Consider the following 14,735-nt stretch of genomic DNA (forward strand, 5'->3'; position numbering starts at 1 on the left):
TATACCCACCACAATGATATAGCTACCTTCACAATGTAGCTACTCTAACAAAAAGCCATCATGGCAATATAGTTACTTAACAGTATAGTCACCATGGCAGTATAGTTACCATAACAATGTAATCTTAATGACAGTATAGCCACCATGACTATATAGTCACGATGACAAGACAATCATGATGACCATACAGGCAACATGACAATACAATCTCTATGACAATATTGCCATCAATTCAATAAATCAAATGACGATATCGAAATTATGGCAACACAGTCACCATGGCAATATACTCACAAATACAACAAAATAGTCAAAACAAAATGATCCAACCATGAAAATATAGCCACCCTGCCACTATGGTTTCCATAGCAATACAGCCAACATAATATACATTCACCATGACAGCACCGAAACTAAACCAATATAGCATATCATGACAATGTATCCACCTGATAATTCAATCAAAATGAAATTCTCGTTTTTATAATTATATATCTTCAAGGGCAAAATCAACACCATTAAATAAGCTACAATGAAAATGCAGTCACAATGTCATTATAACCATCATCATGAAATAGTCACCATGACAATATAATTATATTAGCAATATAGCCACTAAGAGATTATAGTCATTGTGACAATATAGTCACCATGACAATGTACCGTCACCTTAATAATATAGTTATCAAGATAATGTATCGCTTACGAAAAAATATGCGTGAGTGAAAAAATAACAGTATAGCAACTATAAAACAGATCACTTTGCTGATATAGCCAAGGTGACGATATGTAAATCTTCGCAATGTAACCAGAATGAGAAGATAGCCAAAATGACGGTAAGTTCATAATGACAATACTGCTACTATGAAAATATATTCCACATGACATATAGCAACAATGACAATAAAGCAATCTTCATAAAAGAGTAACATTGAAAATACAGCAAACGACTATATAGCCACCATGACAGTCCAGCCACTATGACAATAATGTCACGATATAACGCAGTCGCGGTGACATTAGAGTCACCCTGATAATAAAATAGTACTGATTATATAAATATCATGAAAATAAGGCTTCCATGTCATCATACTTACCATGACAATTTAGCCAATATCATCATATAGTCACGAAGGCAATATATTAACTATAACAATATAGCCACGATCATATAAGTGATAGGACGATACAGTTAGCGCAACAGTAAGGAAGCCTTCAAATTATATTCATTATGGCAATATAAGCACCTGACAATATTGATGCTGTGACAATATAGTCTCTTTCGGATCATAGCAATAAAACAGGCTTCAGGACAATATAGTGTCCATGACAAAATAGCGACCAAGACAAGATTTCTCATTAAGATATAGTCACCTTGACAGTGAAACAACATTGAAAATGTACCTGCTATAACAATATAGTTACCATGAAAATGTAGGCAAAATGACAAAATTTTCACATTGAAATATAATCGCCATTAATATTTAGTTACTATAATCACGTATCAATCATGATAATATCGTCCGGAGGCTGATATAAACACCATCACAGTATAAAAGCAATGAGAACATAGTGATATGATAATATCATATCCATACACTTGCACTCACATCACCAAATAAGCCGCCAAGATTATATCATGGTGATCATATGATTGAAACTAAATTGTAGTAAATGACAAAATATATCCTCAACGACAAAATTAGAAGGAACAATATAGCCAGAAAGTAAATATAGCGATCAAGATAATGTACTTAAAATGGCATTATATTGAAAATAGCAATACGGCCACCATGCCAATAACGTCACCATAACAATGTAACTTCCATGAAAATATAGTAACCTTGACAATGTAGCTACTATGATAATACAATCCCATGGAACATATCCACAACAACACTTTTGTTGCGAACACACAGTGTCATCCTGCTGGTTTTATTGTCATGATTGGTAAGTGATTATGGTAACTATATTGTAACGGCAATTATATTTCATTGTGATTGTTTTGTCATGTTGACTACATTTTTAATGTAGCCATATTGTTATGGCAGCTACATTTTCATGGTTGTTGCTTTCTTCTATTGGCTATACTGCCAAGTTGCCTCTATTGTAATGATAAATCCGGTCTTGATTGCTATTTTTTTAAGGAGACTATATTGTCTTGGAGGCTATACTGCCATAGTGAATATAATTCAAATATCTCATTATTATTGCGTTGACTATATTGTTATATCAGTTACATGATCATGGTGGTTTATTGTTATGCTGAATATACTGTCATTGTGACTATATTATCATAGTGGCTAAATTGTCATGGCATATATGTTGATATAGAGGCTATATTTTCATAACATTTACATAGTCATTGAAAGTTTATCATCAAGGTGACTCTAATATTATGGTGATTGATTTATGCCGTAATATTATAGTCATGGTGGATGCACTACAATGGTGGCTGTATTGTCGTTTGCTGAATTTTGAATGTTACTCTTTTGTGAATATGGCTTAATTGTCGGTTTGACTATAGTGTCATGGGGAGCATATTTTCACAGTGCTGGTATTGACATTATGAATATAACGTCATTATCTTCTCATTTTGGTTACATAGCAATGAATATATAAATCGTCACATTGGTTATATTGGCAAGGTGAACTTTTTTATAGTTGTTATATTGTCATTTTTTATTCATGCATATTTTGTCATAAGCGATACATTATCATGATAACTATACTAATCAAGCTGACAACATATTGTCATGGTAACTATTTTGTCATGGTGACTATTTCATCGTGATGGGTATAATGTCAAGGTTCCTGTATTTTCATGGTAGCCTTTCTAATGGTGTTGATTTTGCTCTTAAGGATATATCATTATAGAAACGAAATTTTCTTTTTGAATAAATTGTCAGGTGACTACATATTCATTTTATGCTATAGTGTTATGGTTTCAGTACTGTCATGGCGAATGTATCATAATTGTGGCTACATTGCAATGGAAGCCATAGTGGCAGGATGGCTATATATTCATGGTGGGATCATTCTGTTACTCTTTTGTGAACATTGATTTATTGTCAGAGTAGCCATAGTGTCATGTTGAATATATTTTCATCGTGGCAGTATTATCATTATGAACATACCGTCATGATGGCTATCATAAATTATGGTTATATTATTATAATGTATATAATATCCGGCAATATTGGCACAGTAATCTTTTTTGTAGTTAATATATTTTCATTTATTTTATCATGCATATTTTGTCATAATCGATACATTATCATGATAACTATATCATTAAGGTAACAATACTGTCATTTTGGCTATATTACCAAGGTTATTACATTTTCATGAATATATTGTTAAGCATTTAGTATTGTCATGGTGAATGTAATATTATGGTGGCTATATTGCAAAGGAACCCATGGTGGTAAGGTGACCACATTTTCATGGTGGGAATCATTTAATCATGACGATTATATTGCAATTGTCACTACATTTTCATGGTGACACTGTTGCCATGATGTGTATACTGTCATTTAATTTGTTGATTGTAATATTTTCATAGACTATGTATGGTCATGTTGTCTATTTTGTCCTGGTGGTTTTATTTTCATCTTGATTGTATGGTACTGGTGGCTATTCTATCGTTAAGATTATATCGTTATGGCAACTATATTGTCCTGGTGGCTATATTGTTATGTAACTATATTGTCTTGTTGGCTATTTGTCATTTTTGCTATATCAAAAGAAGGTGACTGTTTTTTCATGTTGGTTATATTGTCAAGGTAGGTATATTGTAATGGTAGGTATATCGTTGTGGTGGTTATTTCTCTTTCTGGTGGTATATTGCCTTGATAACTACACGAACATGTTGGGATACTTGCATGGTGATATATTGTCTTTGTTGCTAAACTGCTATTGTAGATATTTTGTCGTGAGAATATATCATCAAAATAGCTATATTATCAAAGTGACTATATTTTCTTGGTAGCTACAGTTTTTTGTGACTATATTGCCATGGTAGCTATCCTCTTATTTTAAATATAGTGCCATCATATCTAAAGTATCGTGTTTGCTATATCAACTTGTTGGCAATAATGATAAAGTGAATTTTGTCGCAGGGGATATTTTTTGTTGTTAGCTATATTTTCATTGTCATTACAGGATCATGATAGCAATATATTTATGGCGGGTTATTTGGTATTGTGAGTATAACTGTATCGATATCGTATCCTCCTGTCAATTGTATTGTCAAGGTGTTTATAATGTAATTGTGTTCAACTCAACTTGGTGATCATATTATCATGATAGGTGTATGGTTATGGTAACTATATTGTAATAGCGATTTTATCTCATTGTAATAATTTTGTCTTGGTGAGTACATATTAATGGGAGCTATATTTTTATGGGAGATACATTTATATGGTTCATGTATAGTTATTTTGGCTATAATGTCGGAGTGACTATATTGTAGCGATAAATCCTGTCCTGGTCGCTATGTTGTCATTGAGACTATTTTGTCCTGAACGATATTTTTTTTTTTTTTTTTTTTATACTTTGTCGCTGTCTCCCGCGTTTGCGAGGTAGCGCAAGGAAACAGACGAAAGAAATGGCCCAACCCCCCCCCCATACACATGTACATACACACGTCCACACACGCAAATATACATACCTACACAGCTTTCCATGGTTTACCCCGGACGCTTCACATGCCTTGATTCAATCCACTGACAGCACGTCAACCCCTGTATACCACATCGCTCCAATTCACTCTATTCCTTGCCCTCCTTTCACCCTCCTGCATGTTCAGGCCCCGATCACACAAAATCCTTTTCACTCCATCTTTCCACCTCCAATTTGGTCTCCCTCTTCTCCTCGTTCCCTCCACCTCCGACACATATATCCTCTTGGTCAATCTTTCCTCACTCATTCTCTCCATGTGCCCAAACCATTTCAAAACACCCTCTTCTGCTCTCTCAACCACGCTCTTTTTATTTCCACACATCTCTCTTACCCTTACGTTACTTACTCGATCAAACCACCTCACACCACACATTGTCCTCAAACATCTCATTTCCAGCACATCCATCCTCCTGCGCACAACTCTATCCATAGCCCACGCCTCGCAACCATACAACATTGTTGGAACTACTATTCCTTCAAACATACCCATTTTTGCTTTCCGGGATAATGTTCTCGACTTCCACACATTTTTCAAGGCTCCCAAAATTTTCGCCCCCTCCCCCACCCTATGATCCACTTCCGCTTCCATGGTTCCATCCGCTGACAGATCCACTCCCAGATATCTAAAACACTTCACTTCCTCCAGTTTTTCTCCATTCAAACTCACCTCCCAATTGACTTGACCCTCAACCCTACTGTACCTAATAACCTTGATCTTATTCACATTTACTCTTAACTTTCTTCTTCCACACACTTTACCAAACTCCGTCACCAGCTTCTGCAGTTTCTCACATGAATCCGCCACCAGCGCTGTATCATCAGCGAACAACAACTGACTCACTTCCCAAGCTCTCTCATCCCCAACAGACTTCATACTTGCCCCTCTTTCCAAGACTCTTGCATTTACCTCCCTAACAACCCCATCCATAAACAAATTAAACAACCATGGAGACATCACACACCCCTGCCGCAAACCTACATTCACTGAGAACCAATCACTTTCCTCTCTTCCTACACGTACACATGCCTTACATCCTCGATAAAAACTTTTCACTGCTTCTAACAACTTGCCTCCCACACCATATATTCTTAATACCTTCCACAGAGCATCTCTATCAACTCTATCATATGCCTTCTCCAGATCCATAAATGCTACATACAAATCCATTTGCTTTTCTAAGTATTTCTCGCATACATTCTTCAAAGCAAACACCTGATCCACACATCCTCTACCACTTCTGAAACCACACTGCTCTTCCCCAATCTGATGCTCTGTACATGCCTTCACCCTCTCAATCAATACTCTCCCATATAATTTACCAGGAATACTCAACAAACTTATACCTCTCTAATTTGAGCACTCACTCTTATCCCCTTTGCCTTTGTACAATGGCACTATGCACGCATTCCGCCAATCCTCAGGCACCTCACCATGAGTCATACATACATTAAATAACCTTACCAACCAGTCAACAATACAGTCACCCCCTTTTTTAATAAATTCCACTGCAATACCATCCAAACCTGCTGCCTTGCCGGCTTTCATCTTCCGCAAAGCTTTTACTACCTCCTCTCTGTTTACCAAATCATTTTCCCTAACCCTCTCACTTTGCACACCACCTCGACCCAAACACCCTATATCTGCGATATATGTTTTTTTTTTTTATCCAAAAGCGATTATTTTGTCAGTGGCTATATTGCCAGAGTGAATAAAATTTCATGGTGTCTGTATTATTGCTTTGACTACATTATCTTATATATTATATGATCATGATGGTTTTATTGCTATGTTGAATGTATTGTCATCGTGACTATATTATCATAATGGATAAATTGTCATGGTAAATATGCTTTTCTGGAGGCTACATTTTTATGATATATACATAGTCATGGTAAGTACATTATAAATGTGACCATATTGTCATGGTGACTGATTTATATTGTGACAATATTGTCATGGTGGGAATACAGTTATGATGAGCTATCTCGTCATTTTGGTTACATTGTATCGTGTACATATCATCACCTTAGCAATATTAGGTTGGTGATCTTTTTTATACTTACTATAATGTCCTTTTTTTAAAACATAAATATTTTTTCAAAAGCGATACATTATCATGATACCTATATCATTATGGTGACAATATTGTCAGTGTCTATAGTGTCATTATGACTAGTTTCATAGTGGCTATATTGGCAAGATAACTATACTGTCATGGTGACTATTTTATCATGAGGGTTATAATGTCAAGGTGAGATCATTTTTATGGTAGTTTTTTTATTGGTGTTGATTTTGCCATCGAGGATATATCACTACAGAAGCGAGATAGTCATTTAGACTAAATTATCAGGTGGCTATATTCTCTTGATGACTATATTGTTATTGTTTCAGTGCTGTCATGGTGAATGTATTATAATGGTAGGAACACTTCAGTGGAAACCTACTGGCAGGATGACTATAATTTTATGGTGTGTATCATTTTGTCATAGCGATTATGTTGCATTTGTTGCAATATTATCATGGTGACTGTGTTGCTATAATTTGTATATTGTCATTTTATTTATTAAATTGATGTCAATATTGTCAAAAAGACTATATGGTCATGTTGTCTATATTGTCATTGTGGCTGTACTGTCATCGTGACTCTATGGTCATGGTGGCTTTATTGCCATGAAGATTATATATTCATGATGACGATATATCTTTGTTGCTATATTGTTAAATGACTATATTTTCATATTGACTCTTTGTCATTTTGTTATATGACAAGGGGGTGAACCTCTTTTCATATTGTCTATATTGTCAGCCTAGCTGTATTGTCGTGGTAGTTATGTCGTACTACTGGCTATTTTTTTCTGGTGGTATATTGCCATGATGGCTGTACTAACATATTGGCTATATTGGTATGGTGATATATTGTCTTGGCGGATAAACTGTTATTGTGAATATTATGTCAGGGGAATAATTTATCACGGTAGCCACATTGTCAAGATGATTATATTTTCATGTTTGTTACATTGTCATGTTGACTATATTGGCGGCCGATTTGGTATTTAAGCTTAAGTGTATGGATATCATATCATTATGTCAATTATAGTTTCATGGTTTTTATACTGCGATGGTGTTTATGTCAACCTGGTGATTATATGATCATGATTGGTGTATGGTTGGTAAATATATTGCAACGTCGATTATATTTCATTGAAACTATTCTGTCATGGTGAATATATTTTCATGGTAGCTACAATGTTATGGTACGTTTATTTTCATCGATGTTATATTCCTTTTTGGCTATACTTTCATTGTGGCTATATTGTAATAATAAATCCTGTCCTGACCGCTATTTTGTCGAGGACAGTATATAGTCACGGTGGCTATATGTTTCCTAAGATCCGAGAGTTATCATTTTGTCACAGTATATATAAAGTCATGTGGCTATATTGCCACATTCAATATAATTTCATGAACTCTTTACTGTTGCATTGACTATAATGTCATATCAGTTATATGGTCCTGGTGCCTTTATTGTTTTGATGAATAATTTGTTATCGTGACTATGGAAGCCATAGTGGCAGGGTGGTTATTATTTCATGATGGGATCATTTTGTTATGGCGAATATATTGCATTTGTATATATATATATATATATATATATATATATCAAACACCCTATATCTGCCACTCTGTCATCAGACACATTCAACAAACCTTCAAAATACTCATTCCATCTCCTTCTCACATCACCACTACTTGTTATCACCTCCCCATTTACGCCCTTCACTGAAGTTCCCATTTGCTCCCTTGTCTTACGCACCCTATTTACCTCCTTCCAGAACATCTTTTTATTCTCCCTAAAATTTACTGATAGTCTCTCACCCCAACTCTCATTTGCCCTTTTTTTTCACCTTTTGCACCTTTCTCTTGACCTCCTGTCTCTTTCTTTTATACTTCTCCCACTCAATTGCATTTTTTCCCTGCAAAAATCGTCCAAATGCCTCTCTCTTCTCTTTCACTAATACTCTTACTTCTTCATCCCACCACTCACTACCCTTTCTAAACAGCCCACCTCCCACTCTTCTCATGCCACAAGCATCTTTTGCGCAATCCATCACTGATTCCCTAAATACATCCCATTCCTCCCCCACTCCCCTTACTTCCATTGTGCTCACCTTTTTCCATTCTGTACACAGTCTCTCCTGATACTTCTTCACACAGGTCTCCTTCCCAAGCTCACTTACTCTCACCACCTTCTTCACCCCAACATTCACTCTTCTTTTCAAAAAACCCATACTAATCTTCACCTTAGCCTCCACAAGATAATGATCAGACATCCCTCCAGTTGCACCTCTCAGCACATTGACATCCAAAAGTCTCTCTTTCGCACGCCTGTCCATTAACACGTAATCCAATAACGCTCTCTGGCCATCTCTCCTACTTACATAAGTATACTTATGTATATCTCGCTTTTTAAACCAGGTATTCCCGATCATCAGTCCTTTTTCAGCACATAAATCTACAAGCTCTTCACCATTTCCATTTACAGCACTGAACACCCCATGCATACCAATTATTCCCTCAACTGCCACATTACTCACCTTTGCATTCAAATCACCCATCACCCATCACTATAACCCCGGGGTGACTGTATTGTTGACTGGTTGGTAAGGTTATTTAATGTATGTATGACTCATGGTGAGGTGCCTGAGGATTGGCGGAATGCTTGCATAGTGCCATTGTACAAAGGCAAAGGGGATAAGAGTGAGTGCTCAAATTACAGAGGTATAAGTTTGTTGAGTATTCCTGGTAAATTATATGGGAGGGTATTGATTGAGAGGGTGAAGGCATGTACAGAGCATCAGATTGGGGAAGAGCAGTGTGGTTTCAGAAGTGGGAGAGGATGTGTGGATCAGGTGTTTGCTTTGAAGAATGTATGTGAGAAATACTTAGAAAAGCAAATGGATTTGTATGTAGCATTTATGGATCTGGAGAAGGCATATGATAGAGTTGATAGAGATGCTCTGTGGAAGGTATTAAGAATATATGGTGTGGGAGGCAAGTTGTTAGAAGCAGTGAAAAGTTTTTATCGAGGATGTAAGGCATGTGTACGTGTAGGAAGAGAGGAAAGTGATTGGTTCTCAGTGAATGTAGGTTTGCGGCAGGGGTGTGTGATGTCTCCATGGATGTTTAATTTGTTTATGGATGGGGTTGTTAGGGAGGTAAATGCAAGAGTTTTGGAAAGAGGGGCAAGTATGAAGTCTGTTGGGGATGAGAGAGCTTGGGAAGTGAGTCAGTTGTTGTTCGCTGATGATACAGCGCTGGTGGCGGATTCATGTGAGAAACTGCAGAAGCTGATGACGGAGTTTGGTAAAGTGTGTGGAAGAAGAAAGTTAAGAGTAAATGTCAATAAGAGCAAGGTTATTAGGTACAGTAGGGTTGAGGGTCAAGTCAATTGGGAGGTGAGTTTGAATGGTGAGAGGCTGGAGGAAGTGAAGTGTTTTAGATATCTGGGAGTGGATCTGTCAGCGGATGGAACCATGGAAGCGGAAGTGGATCATAGGGTGGGGGAGGGGGCGAAAATTTTGGGAGCCTTGAAAAATGTGTGGAAGTCGAGAACATTATCCCGGAAAGCAAAAATGGGTATGTTTGAAGGAATAGTAGTTCCAACAATGTTGTATGGTTGCGAGGCGTGGGCTATGGATAGAGTTGTGCGTAGGAGGATGGATGTGCTGGAAATGAGATGTTTGAGGACAATGTGTGGTGTGAGGTGGTTTGATCGAGTAAGTAACGTAAGGGTAAGAGAGATGTGTGGAAATAAAAAGAGCGTGGTTGAGAGAGCAGAAGAGGGTGTTTTGAAATGGTTTGGGCACATGGAGAGAATGAGTGAGGAAAGATTGACCAAGAGGATATATGTGTCGGAGGTGGAGGGAACGAGGAGAAGAGGGAGACCAAATTGGAGGTGGAAAGATGGAGTGAAAAGGATTTTGTGTGATCGGGGCCTGAACATGCAGGAGGGTGAAAGGAGGGCAAGGAATAGAGTGAATTGGAGCGATGTGGTATACAGGGGTTGACGTGCTGTCAGTGGATTGAATCAAGGCATGTGAAGCGTCTGGGGTAAACCATGGAAAGCTGTGTAGGTATGTATATTTGCGTGTGTGGACGTGTGTATGTAATATATATATATATATATATATATATATATATATATATATATATATTGTCACATGTTATATTGCCATATATATATATATATATATATATATATATATATATATATATATATATATATATATATATATATATATATATATATATATATATATATTGTCACATGGTTATATTGCCATAGTAAATGTAATTTAAATATTTCTTTATTGTTGCGTTAACTACATTGTCATATCAGTTATATGGCCATACTGGCTTTATTGTTATAGTGAATATATTTTCGTCGTGATTATATTATCATTATGGCTAAATTGTCGTGGCAAATATGTGGATATAGAGGCTGTATATTCATGATATTTCTACAGTCATTGTAAGTTTATTTTCAATTTGACTCTAATGTCATGTTGATTGATTTATATCGTGACATTATTGTCATGGAGGCAGTACTGTCTTGGTGGCTATATTGTCGTTTGCTGTATTTTCAATGTAACCTCATTGTGAAAATGGCTTTATTGTCAGTGTAGGTATGGTGTCATGAGGTACGAATTTTTATAATGACAATATTGTCATTATAAACATACCGTCATGTTGGCTACCTTCTCATTTTGTTTCCATTACTATGATATATATATATATATATATATCGTCACCTTTGCTACATTGGCAAGATGATCTTTTTTTTTAGTTGCTCTATTACTATTTTGTTAATCATGCATATTTTGTCATAATCGATATATTATCATTATAACTATATTATCAAGGTGACAATATTATCATGGTGAGTATATTATCATTATAAGTATGAGCTCACAGTGGCTATTTTTGAAAGATAATTTCATTGTCATGGTGGCAATTTTAACATGATGGTTATAATGTCATGGTGTCTCCATTTTCATTGTAGCTTTCATAATGGTGTTGATTTTGCCCTATAGGATATATCATTATAAAAAGGAAATTCTCATTTTGATGCTTTATCAGGTGACTACATTGTCATGATATGCTGTATGGTTTTAGCGCTGTCATGGTAAATGTTTTATTATGGTGGCTACATTGAAATGGAAGCCATAGTGAGGGTTGCTATATTTTCAAAGTGGGATCATTTTGTTTTGGAGATTATATTGCTTTTGTGAAAATGTTGTCATGGTAACTGTATTGCCATAATTTCTATATTGTCATATATTTTGTTGAATTGATGGAAATATTGACATAGAAACTGAATTGGCATGTTGTATGTATTGTCTTGGTGGTTGTATTGTCATTGTGACTACATGGTCATGGTGGCTATATTGCTATTAAGATCATATTGTCATTGTAACTATATTACCATAGTGGCTATAGTGTTAGGAGACTATATTACCATGGTGGCTATAGTGTTAGGTGAATATATTTCCATGGTGGCTATAGTGTTAGGTGACTATATTGCCATGGAGGCTATTTGTCACTCTTTTTATATTACAAAGAGATGATTGCCTTTTCAAGTTAGGTATATTGTCGGGGTACCTATATCGTCATGTTAGCTATATGGTTGTGGTGGGTATTTTATGATTTCGGTGGTATATTGCCATGATGGCTATACTGATATTTTGGCGATATTGGCATGGAAATATAGTGTCTTAGAAGCTAAACTGTTGTTATGGAAATTTTTTCATAGGTATACATTATCATGGTAGCTATATTGTCATGGTTGATATACTTTCATAGCGGCTACATTGTCATGGTGACAGTATTCATCCTGATAGCTGTACAGTTATTTTCAATATAATGCCATCGAGGCTACATTATCTTGGGCGTTATATCAACTTGACGGCTATATAGCTATGGTTGATTTTGTCGTTGGAGATATATTTTATTGTTAGCTACACTTTTATTGTGATTATATGATTATAATGATATTTTCCTGGCGGCTTATTTGATATTGTGAGTGTAAGTGTACGGATATCATATCATCATGTTACTTATAATGTCATGGTTTTTACAGCATGATGGTGTTTATGTTAACCTGCAGATAATATTGTCACCTAACGGTGCATGATTATGGAAACTATCTTGTGATAGCGATTATATTTCCTTGTAATTATTTTGACGTAGTGACTATATTTTCATGGTAGCTATATTGTTATGTCAGTTATATTTTCGAAGTTGTTTCATTATTTTACTGTCTATACTGTCAAGGTGACTATATTTTAATGATAAATCCTGTTTTGTTCGCTATTTTCTCATGGGACTACATTGTCCTGGACGCTATATGTTTGCTATGATCCGAAAGCGACCATTTTTGTCAAAGTATCTATATAGTCATTTACTTATATTCTTATGGTGAATATAATTTGGATGTGTTTATATTGTTGCGTTGATTATTTTGTAATATTATTTAAGTTGTCTTGGTGGCTTTATTGTTACGGTGAATATATTGCCATCTTGACTATATTATCATAAATGCTAAATTCTCAGAGCAAAGATATTCATATGGAGGCTTTATTTTCATGACAGATATATTCATATGGATGTTTTATTTTTATGATATTCATTTGGTCATTGTAGGTTTACTATCAAGGTGACTCTAGTGTCCTGATGATTGATTTATATCGTGACATTAATGTCGTGGTGGCTGTGTTGTCTTGGTGGTTATATTGTCATTTACTGCATATTCAATGTTACACTTTTTGTGATGATGGTTTTATTGTCAGTGTAGCTGTAGGTGTCTTGGGGAACATATTTTCTTATTGGCAGTATTGTCGTTCTGAACATACCGTCATTCTAGTTATCTTTTCATTTTGGTTATATTGCTATGATAATATATCGTCACCTTGGCTATATTGTCAAGGTGATCTTTTTTATAGTTGTTATATTGTCAGTTTTTTAATCATTCAAAATTTATCAAAAGCAATACATTATCATCATAACTATATTAATAAAGTTAGAATATTTTCATGGATGACTATATCGGTAATAAGACTATAAACTCATAGTGGCTATATTGTTGAGGTAACTTCATTGTCATAGTGACTATTTTATCATGAAGGTTATAATGTCATTGTGACTGCATTTTCAAGGCAGCTTTTATAATGGTGTTGATTTTGCCCTTGAGGACATATCATCATAGAAGCAAATTTTCATATTTAATGAATTAACCGTTGACTAAATTGTCATGATGTTCTATATCATTATGGATTCAGTACTGTCATGGTGAATGCATTATTATGGTGGCTATACTGCAATGGAAGCCATAGTGGCAGGTTGGCAATATTTTCATAGTCGGATCATTTTCTTATGACGATTATATTGCATTTGTGAGTATATTGTCATGATTACTGTGTTGCCATAATATTTATGTTGTCTTTGAATTTGTTGATTTGATGGCAATATTGTGATACAGATTGTATTCTTATGTTGTGTGTATTGTCATGATGGTTGTATTTTCATCGTGACTATATGGTCATGGTGGCTATATCAAAATTAAAATCATATTGTTATGGAAAATATATTGCCATTGTTGGTAAATTGTAAGGCAACTATATTGTCAAGGTGGTTATTTGTCATTTTTTTCATATTGCAAGAAGAGGACTCTCTTTTCATATTGCCCATATTGTCCAGGTAGCTATATTGTCATGTTAGCTATATCGTTTGTTTTTTTCTAGCGGTATACTGCCATGATGGCTATACTAATATTTTGTAGTTATTGGCAAGATGATATAGTGTCTTAGCAGCTAAACTGTCTTTGTGGATATTTTTTCATAGGAAAACATTATCATGGTAGCTACATTGTCAAGGTTAATACATTGTATGGGTAGCTACATTGTCATGGTGAGGATATTGGAATGATGGCTTTATTGTGCAATAATGCTATCATGGCTACATTATCCTGGATGTATTGCGATGGTTAATTTTG

The sequence above is a fragment of the Panulirus ornatus genome, chromosome 55 (genome assembly GCF_036320965.1).
Source record: "Panulirus ornatus isolate Po-2019 chromosome 55, ASM3632096v1, whole genome shotgun sequence".
Lineage (NCBI taxonomy): Eukaryota > Metazoa > Arthropoda > Malacostraca > Decapoda > Palinuridae > Panulirus > Panulirus ornatus.